This window comes from Mirounga leonina, unplaced genomic scaffold, assembly GCF_011800145.1.
Source record: "Mirounga leonina isolate KUSES-001 unplaced genomic scaffold, KU_Mleo_1.0 Mir_91, whole genome shotgun sequence".
Lineage (NCBI taxonomy): Eukaryota > Metazoa > Chordata > Mammalia > Carnivora > Phocidae > Mirounga > Mirounga leonina.
Window position 1 is genome coordinate 4438021 of NW_023270839.1, and position 12138 is coordinate 4450158.

Genomic DNA, 12138 nt, shown 5'->3' on the forward strand with positions numbered 1-12138 from the left:
AGTGTTAAAAAGAAAAGAAATGCCTCAATATCAGATAACTTACATATATATATTCTTGATTTGACATACAGAATGAATAAAGCCTGGCATTGACTTTTGTCCAAAACAGTAGCAAAATTGTTTCTATCCAAGAAACATTTCATAGATGTTATTCTCTTTATTTCATTATTATAGCTTTACCCTATGAAATCAAGTAATTCTCTTGAAATGGCAAATGGCATGCCAAATATAAATTGTCTCAATTATGAGAAATTTATGTCAAATAACCTACAAAAATGCTATTTATTTTAAACAGTAGAATGACTTCTGTTTCCAGAAATATGATGATCTAAGTAATTTGAAAATCCACCTGATTCCAAAGAGCTAGATGTGGGAGAGCAAGACCTCAGCAGGTACAAGAAACAGTAAGAACAGGAACACACATATATGGCAAAAGCTGTATGCATGTGGCAAAAGCCAACCATTCCCCTCACCATTCCATACTGAAAACAGTACATGCTGAAAACAGCAATGATGGTGGATAAGATAGTTAGGCCTACTGAGGACGGCTCTCCCATTTCCTGCAGCCGCCTAGTTAATATAATACCTCACTAGGACCCATGCTGATAGTCAAGTACATAGTTCCTTGCTGCCCTTAAAGTGATTGCTTTCTTGAGTTGTTTTTTCCTTGCTTCACATACTTTACATTCTAGGATAATAAAACCGAGAGTCCACCCAGACTTGGAGCTTCACCTCTACTCCTGTACTTCTTGACAGTGCCTGGTGGTACAGCCCCTTTAGGCCTCTCTTAGTTCCAAGTTATTGAGTTATTGGACTCAGAATAATCATTTCATCTCTCAATGAATGCACTACGCAACAGCTAGAAATGTATACTTTCAACTACATGGCCAATATTTAAATTATACTTAAGAGAAATTTAGAGGAACTGAAATTGGAAAAGGAACTAAAAGTGAAACAGGAGATACATGAGCTGATAATTTTACTGGGGTGTGGTGGGGAACAGTTCATTCCTTTCCTTAACAAACAAAGGATCTTGGATTTTAATGCTCAGATGAGGATAACACTCTGTGTCTGAGAGGGATAAGGAATTATCACCAAAACTCCCTCATAAAGCTGAAGATTAAAGATTGGAGATACATATATACAAACACATACATATAGGTAATGAGAGACAGCAAGTAAACTTTGGGTGGACTATCCAAACTATGGACTTGGATGAATAAAGAGCCCTCTCTAAGAATTCAAAATAAGCCTAAGCCTAACATGGATCTGAAGTTGTAAATCAAACTATCGAACTGTATGGTGCCACAAATCTTAAGCTACAAAATTAATATAAAAGCACCAGTTTGATTAACATATCTTTGGCACAAGTAAAAAAAAAATGCAAACACCCACAAACTGTAATATTAACAATAGCAAACAGATATTTAATTATAGAAGAGATTAAAAATACTAAAGGACACTAAGAACAAAGTTAGCCAATGAATATGAACATTTAATAAAAAGGGTTACACTTCTAGAAAAACACATTTCTTGCAGACATGCTCAGTAAAAGATTTATAACCATTAAAATAATCCAGTTAGTCTACACCAGTGTTTCTAATCCTTAGTACTACTGATGTAATTATTTGTTGCCAGAAGCTGCCCTGTACATTGCAGAATATTTAGCAGCACAGTTGGTCTCTATACACTAAATGCCTGTAGCACCCTCAGAGTTATGACGATTATATCTCCAGACATCACCTTAATGTCCCCTTAGGGGAAAATGGCTCCCCAATTAAGAATCACTGGAACCACTAGTCTACACTGATCTACACACACACACACACACACACTCTCTCTCTCTCTCTCTCAAAACGTTACTGCCTAAGACAACTTATATACACTTTCTAAAACCACAAATTAACAAATCATCTCTCTTAAAAAGTCTGTCCCTGAGACTTAAATAAGAGAGAATTCACTTTATACGATGGGCATTATATTAATATGAAAATTACATAAGGGCAAGATGAGAAAATACAGATAGACATTTCTTAAGAAAAATGAAGTGATTCTAAGATTAGAAAACTTATTATTTCAATGTACAAAAAAGTACATAGCAACTGAATTAAGAGTATCTAGGAATTCAACGATAGGTATTATAAAAAATATGATTTTAATTTACCACACAGATACAACTACTGATATAGAAAACAATATGGATGTATCTCATAGACATAATATTGAGTAAAAGAAGTCATAAATCAATAAATATGGTATCATATTATTTAAATGCATTCCGAAAACAGCCAAAACTAGCATACAATGTTAGAAGTGAGAATATCAGTTATTCTAGGCAGATACAGATACTGGGTAGTAAAAGACAAAGGGTGTGAGGGGAACTATTGGAGCCCTGATAGTGCTATGCTTCTTCATTTTGGGGCTGATTACATAGGTGTTTTAGCTCTGTGAAAGTTATAGGCTATATACCTATGATTAATGTGTTTTTCTGTATGTAACTTGCAGTACAATAAAATTGATCAAAAAATTTAACATATAATCCAAGTTTTTAAAATTGGGAATTAAATTGAATTACTCAATCTGGTAAGAGGTATCCTATTAACTAACCTGGAAGTGACATCAAAATTAATCTGAAACACAGGGTGACCAAATTAATCAAAATATTGTTGTGTATGGTTGTAGTCCTTTCATTATCATTGCTATATAGTGTTCTAATGTGTAATTACAGCACCATATATTATCAATTCTACTGTTAAATGAGTACTTGTGTACTTTACAGATTTTTTATCATTATTAATGATGACACAAACACTATAGGGCATATTTTAAGGGAATTATATGTATGCCATGTCTTCAGAGTGTATACATAGGAGAAATAGCTGAACCATAATGTATGAACACACTGAAATTTATTAGTACAGCCAGTTTTTAAAATACACTAATTTACATTTTCATTAGCAGAGTATGAGAGTTCCAGGTGCCCGAGTTCTCCAGTACTTGATAGTTTTTAACAATTTTCCACATTGTGATAAGTGGGAGTTTTATTTTGCATTCCCTGGGTAAATACTGAAGTTGCAAATCTCATCTTCATCTGGACATTCTCTTTTATATAATATCTCTTCAAGCTTTTTCCCCATTTTTCAAGTGGGGCTTTTGTTTGTCTTTTTCCTATTGTAGTTTTAAAAAATACATTCTGAATAGATATGTCATATATCCTATTGCTAATCATTTCTCCCATTATATGCGTGCTTTTTAAATCTCCTCATGGGTTTTTAGTCAACAGCAGTTCTTAATTATAACATTTTACAATTTATCGATTTTTTTTTTAAGATTTTATTTATTTGACAGAGAGAGAGACAGCGAGAGAGGGAACACAAGCAGGGGGAGTGGGAGAGGGAGAAGCAGGCTTCCCGCAGAGCAGGGAGCCTGATGCGGGGCTCGATCCCAGGACCCTGGGATCATGACCTGAGCCGAAGGCAGACGCTTAACAACTGAGCCACCCAGGCGCCCCAATTTATCGATTTTTTAATAGTTAATGTTTTTTGTGTCTTTCTGAAGAAACTCTGCTTACGGTAAGAACACAAAAAAGTTCTATATTTTCCTCCAAAAGCTTCATTATTTGCTGATTGCATTTGTATCAGCAGTATATCGGCAATTAATTTTTGTGTCTGGTGTGAAGTAAAGATATACCGAGATGTATTTTTTCCTATGTAGGTACCAATTGACACAGCATCACTTACTAAAAAGACTATCATATATAATCAATAAACCTGAAAATCAATTTTGTCATAAATCAGGTGATTGTACAAGAACAGGTCTGATTCTAGGCACTCTACCATTCTATCATATTTTTTTTCTATCATTTTGCCTATAACATACTTTTAAAATTATAGCTTTAAAATGTCTTTATATATAAAAAAAAAAGTCTTTATATGTCCTTGTGTAAGTCCTATGATTTTATTATTCCTTTTCAAGTCCTTAATGGTTACTTTTTCTACCTGCATTTGCATGTAAATTTTAGTATCAGTTTATCAATTTCTTCAAATACAGGGGACTGTATTGAATCTACATGAATTTATGGGGTAATTAGAAATATTTACAATAATGACTCTTCCAATTACATGAACATGGTATATCCTTTACTTACTTAGGTCTTAAAATTTTCTCAATTAATGTTTCATAGTTTTCAACTTATACTTCTTGCATATTTTTGTTATATTAATTTTTAGGTATCTGATGTTTTTGTCACAGTAATTGCTACAATTTTGAATTTTTATTTCCTATTTTTTTGCTGTAATATAGAAATAAATACAGTTCATTTTTGTTACATTGACTGTTTATCTTATAAGGAGAATGTTTTTTAATCCAAACAGAATAATCTTTAAATATAATATTTATTCATGTACCTAAAATATAATTACAGTTTGGTTTAGCTCTACCCTATTACTGTTTTTTTTTTTTCTATTTAGTCCACCTGCTTTAAGTTCTTTTTTTTTCCTAAAACTCTGGATAAAATATTTTATTAGTTCTTTTGTTTTTTTCAAATAACATGTAGATTATATACTCTTTTACTATTTTTATTGTGGTTACACTAGATATTACAACACACATCACTCAGTTATTACAATCTAACAAACTGTTTATTCTTACTACTTTCCTGATACCAACTGGAAGCACAGAACTTCAAAATACAGTTACCTCTCTTGCCTTTTATTTTATTTCAAAGATTGATTGATTGATTGATTGATTGATTTGAGAGAGAGAGAGAGAGCACAAGCAGGGGGAGGGGCAGAGGAAGAGGGAGAAACAGACTCCCCACCGAGCAGGGAGGCCCATGCGGGGCTCAATCCCAGGACCCCAAGACCTGAGTCAAAGGCAGATGCTTAACTGCTGAGCCACCCAGGCATCCTTCTCTTGCCATTTATATTATTATAGTCATACATTTTAGTTCTACATATAATTTCACTCTGTAAGATGTTATAATTATTGTTTTAGGTAATCTATAGTATTTTACACTTGCCTATATATTTATTTTACTGGTATTCTTTATTACCTACAGCACTTCCACATTTCCATCTGGGATCATTTTCCCTTTCCTTTTAGTTTGTTTTTTAGTGGAAGTCTACTGATGACAAATTGCTTCAGCTTTGTCTCAAAATTTATCTTACCCTATTTTTTGAAGAACATATTTTGGATATAGAAATCTCAGCTGACAGTTATTTTTCTAGAAATAGCATCAACTTTTTGTTTTTGTTTTTGTTTTTTGGCTTTCATCATTTCTTCTGAGAAGTCAACTATCATTCTGGTATTCCTTTGAAAGCAATGCATCCTTTTCATTTTTGAATGCTTCTCTTTTTTACCTTTGATTCTTACAGTTATACTGTGATGAGCTTTGGTGTAATTTTTTTGGATTTGTCCTACCTGAGATTTGGTAAGCTTTTGAATGGCCGGATTTGTATCTTTGTCCAAATATTGAAAATTCTCAATTACCTGATCTCTGAATTTTGCCTCTGACACATGTTCTCTCATCTCTCTTTCTGGGATTCCAATTATAATTATATTAAGGCTAAAATTTTTAGTATGCCCAACATGTCTCTTATGCTGTTTTATTTTTTAATTTTACATTTTTTTCTCTCTGGATTTAGTATTTTCTATTCCCCTATTTTTGAATTAACTCATCCTGTATTCTGCTTTCTACAATCTGCTACTAAACTCATCTTTTGAGTTCTTTGTAAGTTCTTTGAGTTCTGTGTAATATTTTCCAGCTCTAGAATTTCCATTTGATTATTTTTAAATAGATTTCTATATTTGTTGAAGTTATATCTTTTTACTGATTTTTCTTCATATATTTCTTAGTTTTTGATATTTCAGTCACAAAGTTCTGCCAACTCCAATATCTAGATCATATATAAGGTATGCTTCTAGTGTGTTTTCCTTTTTATTGTCAATATGTTTTCTTTCATCTTTGAATGCCTAGTAAATATTTTATTATTTTCCAGAAATGATCCATAAAAGAAATATAAGGGCAACAGATGTTATTATCTTCCATCAGAAAAAGTTCCTTCTGTTTTTGTAAGGTGGTGTCAAAAGTGGATTATAGCAATATAATAAAAAAATTGAGCTGGCACAGGGCATAGTTGAAGATTTAATGATACTGAGTCTACCTCTGATTCACCTTATTCTTCTGGTGTGACCTTCCCATGTTTTGACAAAGAGATTGTTGGATTGGTTTCTTTCATCCTAAAAAAAATGCAGATGCTCGAGTTCTGTCTCTCACAGTTTCCAAAATGCATGTTCCCCACAAAGTTTCAAAATCCAGAAGATGTAATGAGCACAAGTCCAGCAATGTACTCAAGGCCACCCACTTTCCTAACAGGTCATGTTCTTCAATAGCTAATACAAAAGATTTCACTCCACCTTTGGCTTGATTCCTGTTCCCTGTGCATTCTCCAAATCCAGAAAACATACATTTGTTAAAGTTTGTTGTGTATCTAAGGTCCCTTAAATTTCCCAATTGTTGTTTCAGCCCTATTTGATACCTAAAAGCTTTCCTGATTTTTCTTCTCTCGAGCAGAGGCTCTTTGAGCAGTCTAAGTTCAAACATCATTATACTTTCCAAATTCCCAAATTAACACAGAAAACAATGGCTAGTGATCATCACTTCACTCTGCAAATGTGTTCCAGTCTCTATAATTTCATTTTATCTTCATTGCTTTCAAAGCCCCGTAATCCCTTAAAAATAGGATTCTTTCAATTTCTCCAGTTTTTTTTTTTTCTAGTTGCAGAGAAGAGATCATTGGCCAGCCATCATTATCTTCTACATGCTTCCCAGAAGTAGAAGTCCTGGGAGACTTCTCAAGAGCTAAAAGAAGCATTACTAGTAAGTATGCTGTAATAATAACTATTCTTGGAATGTTACTCTAGTAACATTCTAAATGTTACAAGCATTCCCTTTAAAATCAGAAGTAAGGAGGAATATAAGCCCATTATAGTATCATCTATTCAACATTGAAGGAGAAGTCCTGGCAAACTTGTAAGAAAGAAAAATAAATTTCAAGTAAAAGGACTGTTAAGTGAACCAGAGCATGCCATTATTTACAGGAAAAAAAAAAAAAAAAGGAAGAAAGAATTGCCTACATAAAAAAAAAAATGCAAAAGGATATAAAGGTAAAATATTAGAACTAATGAGAAAGCTCTTCATTCTTCCTATAAATCATCAGCTCATAAAAATTTCATATATTGAATTCTCATAAACTAGTAACAAGCAACAGGAAAATATAATTTTAAAAGAGATGCTATTTGACATTGAAGTTTGGTCATTATAGACTAGATATTATTGGAATAGATCTCCTACCAAAATTATAAAAACTATATAATATGTAAGAGACAACTTTTCAAAAGTATTGAAGAGTTCCTATAAGCAGAAATCGGAGGAGCTATTATCATTGACAGAAGATAGGCATTGACAGGAGGTCAAGATTTATCCTGAATTTTTTCCTGAGGATATATTCCAATTCACTCAGATGGTAAAAAACACCACCTTAACAGAAAGCAGTGATCTCTCTGGGGTAAGGAACATGGGCTGGAGTTTGAGACAACCAAACTGACTACAACTTGAGGAACAAATTCCCAGAGAAGGAACCACAGAAAAGTGAGCTCCAAAATCTGATGTCAAATTCTTCCAGGTTCACTGGCTGCCTTCCAAACTATGCATACATATGCTGAGGGACACCACAAGAAACCCAACAAAAAAAGAGCAGGTCCTAAAGAGAAAAAAGATCTACTATCTCCACATTTAACATTTATTTATTTTTTAAAAATCCACTTATTTATTTCAGATGCCAGTCAGTGCACATGTTGCTGATGTTAAGATCTGACAAAGCTTCATGTTGAGTATACAGTATTTAATTACATTATTCTTTATAGCTTTATAATTGTTGAAAAATATTTATAACATTTGGATTCAGGAGTTCTGTTAAAGTTGTAAAGTCAACAATGCTTTTACCACCATAAGGACTCAAATGAGAAGCCTACTGATGTTGGTCAATAGCATATATTCCTGTATAAGTGAAAGAAAATTATTGTCAATAAAGATTCTCCAGTTTAAGTACTGTTAGGTCTTCCTGTGTATTGTAAAACCCATCCACAATTCATCATATTGAAGGGTATAACTTTCAAGTAGTTCAATGAAGGCACATCTGACGAAGACGAACAAAAACCCACTCAATAAAATTTGAGTACAATGATTGTGACTCAGATCTTTGACACCAATGATGTATGTTGTAGAAGGACAGAACTGCCACTGCACAGATAGATTTTTTTTTTGCATTTTCATTAGTATTTCCTAAAGTCTTCACTTGATTATTAAAAAAAAAAAAAAAAAAAAAAGGGTAGTAGGTTCACATTTACCCAAAACAAGTATATGCATTACAGGTTGACACCAATTAACTTTGAAGCAAGTCTAACATCTACATAATCTGTCCATGCAGAATAATGTCTAAACATCTAGTTAAAGATCATAAACTTTGTGTGTAAGACTGTAAGAGGATCTTGGTGTATAGCAATTAAAAATCACATGGTACGAGGCTCCTGGGTGGCTCAGTCATTAGGCATCTGCCTTCGGCTCAGGTCATGATCCCGGGGTCTTGGGATCGAGTCCCGCATCGGGCTCCCTGCTCGGCGGGAAGCCTGCTTCTCCCTCTCCCGCTCCCCCTGCTTGTGTTCCCTCTCTCGCTGTGTCTCTCTCTGTCAAATAAATAAATTAAAAACCTTTTAAAAAAAATCACATGGTACACTTTGAAATGGAGAAATTAAAATATGTAGTCATAAATGGCAACTGGAAAAGGAAGTAATATCTGCACACTAACCAGATGCCTACATGTATTCAAACTTGAATAAAGCAAATATTGATCACATTATTTTCAATAATATCTCTTAAAATTGAGGACTGATACATAACATGTGCGTATCTGTATACACAGAAATAGAGTTGATGTTCAGTTCTGTACTAATGGAGCAATAATAAAGAAACATTTAAGCCTCAGATAATTCAATTTCATTAATATACTAATGTATTTTGGATGTGCTTTTTGCAGTCAATACACATTTTAATGATACTTTAGCAATCATATTCCGTGACAACAAACACATCAATTAATCACGTCATTTTCCTACTGAAAAGCCTTCAATAATTCCATTTCAACTTTCTAGGAAATGAGTTTCAAAGTTTGTAGCACATCATTCAAGGCTCCTAGTGGTCCAGCCTTATCTAACTTTTAAATATGATCTCCCATTCTCCTCTGGATGTTTTTTGCTACAGCAATCAAACTACTCGAATCAAAATTGTTCCCAGGCTCCCTATACTCTCCTAACACTTCTCCTAACACTTGCCAATGCACTTAAAATGCTCTTTCCTCTCATCACCCCCTTTTATCTGTCTTCCATGTCTCAGAATATCCCATTCCAAACTATTGTACAACACTATTGTCAGATTAGACTGACATTCAATCATATCACTCTTATTAAAAAATCTGAAAATGGCCATCTTAAACTTAGAAAAAATTTTCATTTTTTTTTAGATTCCACATAAAGTGACGTCATATGGTATTTATCTTCATCTTTTATGACAAATCCAATGATATCTGGTCCACAAAGCCTTTCTGTTCTGTAAATAGATTTGTTTTTCTAACTCAGAAATTAACACAATCCAAGTACAGTACCTGAAAAATGATAACTATTTAGTACAGATGTATTAGATGGATTAATTTTAGGTAAAGACCTACAGAAATGAATTTGTAGCCCTTTATCAGCTTTATCTTAAAATTAGAATTAAGTATAATTTCATTGTTCTTTTTCCACTCAATCGGTGACAGAAAAGCAAAATTTCTATCTATATTTATGTTACCTTGAAAAATTAAAAGTTAATTTTAATCCCAATTACTAATTTTCTAACTTCTTCCATCACTCTGAAAATTAATTTTTAATACATCATTAATCAATAATATATTAGTAAAAGAGCATGTGTATTATAATCTTTGGAACATAATTATAGAATATTAATTTTGCCTCGTGGAGAAAATCTTGTTGAATTTTAGGACTGTCTTGTGTTTTTGGTTGATCTTGACTTCTTAAAATGCTTTGAAAAAGCGTATGTATCTGAATTTTTCCTATTGAAATCTATAGAAAGTAATAAACTAAAATATTTGTTTGATTTTAGAATATGCGTAACCCTTAAAGGTCTCATCATGTACATCTGGCAGCATTGTTGTTACATACACGGTACCTTTTTGTTTAAATTTGCTTTTTGTTCAAGGAAAGGAAAAGAGAGAAACCCCATGCACCTTGTTGCTCTGTGAATTCTCCAGCTTGCAAGTGTCTGAGAAGCTGCCAGAACCTTTGATTTGTTTTGTAATCTTTAAGCTCTTTAAAAGGACCTTGACATTCTGCTTACCTTCTTCATTTCAGTTACCTATTAAACATCAGACTTTAATGATTTTCTAACTATAACTGCAAAATTACTTTGCTCATTTTTTCTGATGTCACAGCCTTTATCACACAATTCTTCCCTTTCCTTATTTGCTCTGGGGTGACATTGAGGGCACGGACATCAAAATCCTTTTTTGTTTTCTTTCCAATTCCCTGGACACACAGGGCTCCTTCCAGCATCCTTATGTTCCCTCAAATTCACAAAGCTGCCCCCTGACTGTAAGTCATCACCCACCCCCCCAAAAAAAGGCATTTGGTGAGCTGATTTTCTCTCTTACACACAGCGCATACAAAGCACTTCATTATATCTTGGTGGGGCCTAGTAAACTGCAGAGATGTGATGGCCACTGAGGAGACTCTGCACTTTGCAGTCCTGAATTCTTCACCCTTTCATTTGCACTCCTCCAAGGAAAAGAATCTCTAGGATGAAGGAATCTTAAAGGCATCTCAAATTGAACTCCCTCTCCCCACCCAGTTCCCCACCACTATAACCTACCTTGTCAGTGTCATCCTACTCTCATCCTACAACCCCTCCCTGAAATCACTTTCATACAAATCTCTTACTCATCCATCGGACCTTTAAAAGAAACCGTTTGAATTTAGTAAGCTCTTTTCATATATTTCTCATCCTCTCTGGGAAAGGATTTTATTGATCCATGAATGTCATGACATTTCCAAGATGATGGCAGTTATAGAATTTTTAACATGGGCAAGACTTGGTTTGGGACAAGACAGATGACAAATGGGGAACTGGTGATGATACACATTATACACTACAAAATATTAGGGTAGAAGAGAGCACATGTGTATATGCCAGAAAGGTTCAGTAATAGATCAAGCCCTTAAAATAAAACTGAATTAAGGATGAAGCAGTGAGGAAAACAAGAGTATCTATTCTTTTTTTTTAAAAGATTTTTTATTATTATTTATTTATTTGAGAGAGAGAGAATGAGAGACAGAGAGCACGAGAGGGAGGAGGGTCAGAGGGAGAAGCGGGCTCCCTGTGCTGGACTTGATCCCGGGACTCCAGGATCATGACCTGAGCCGAAGGCAGTCGCTTAACCAATTGAGCCACCCAGGTACCCCAAGAGTATCTATTCTTAAGGGAAAATAAAACAACCATTAAAATTGCAAGTGAAACTTCTGATTTGGACCATATATTTTATGTCAATGAGCAATAATTATAGTGGAGAGTGTTTCCACACTGTATGTAATTAATTTGTACATAGATAGTTATTTTGTATTGTATTATATATTATATTCTTTTTCTATATAATAAGAAAATAGGGGATTTGTAAGTATGGCCAATGAAATAATACATTAAATTATGGGAAAGAGATATTCATTTTAGGAGACTTTGATGCCTAAGATAAATAGAGGAAGATAGGAAAAAGAAGTGAGATGGGATACTGGAAGTTTACTCAAGATACTAGAGAGGGGCTGAAAAATGGGGGGCTGTAAAACATAAGAGGGAAAGCTTACTGTTATAAAGAGTAAGTATTTTTTTTTATTTTCCTGGAAAAAATGAGAATAAAATTATTCCTGACTATAGTTAACCCAAAGGTTTATTGACCTTAACTTTACAGCATTTGGATAAAGAACTTATAAAATGCCTATCATCCATGAGCCTAAGGAGCAAAAATGTCTTCCTAG

General features: G+C 33.7%; 1 long non-coding RNA gene across 1 annotated transcript in view; it reads right to left on the reverse strand.

Annotated features, from left to right (window-relative positions):
• The window catches only part of LOC118003047, a 452014-nt gene that overhangs the window by 396424 nt on the left and 43452 nt on the right, over positions 1-12138 (reverse strand). The gene's annotated exons all lie outside the window — the stretch shown is intronic.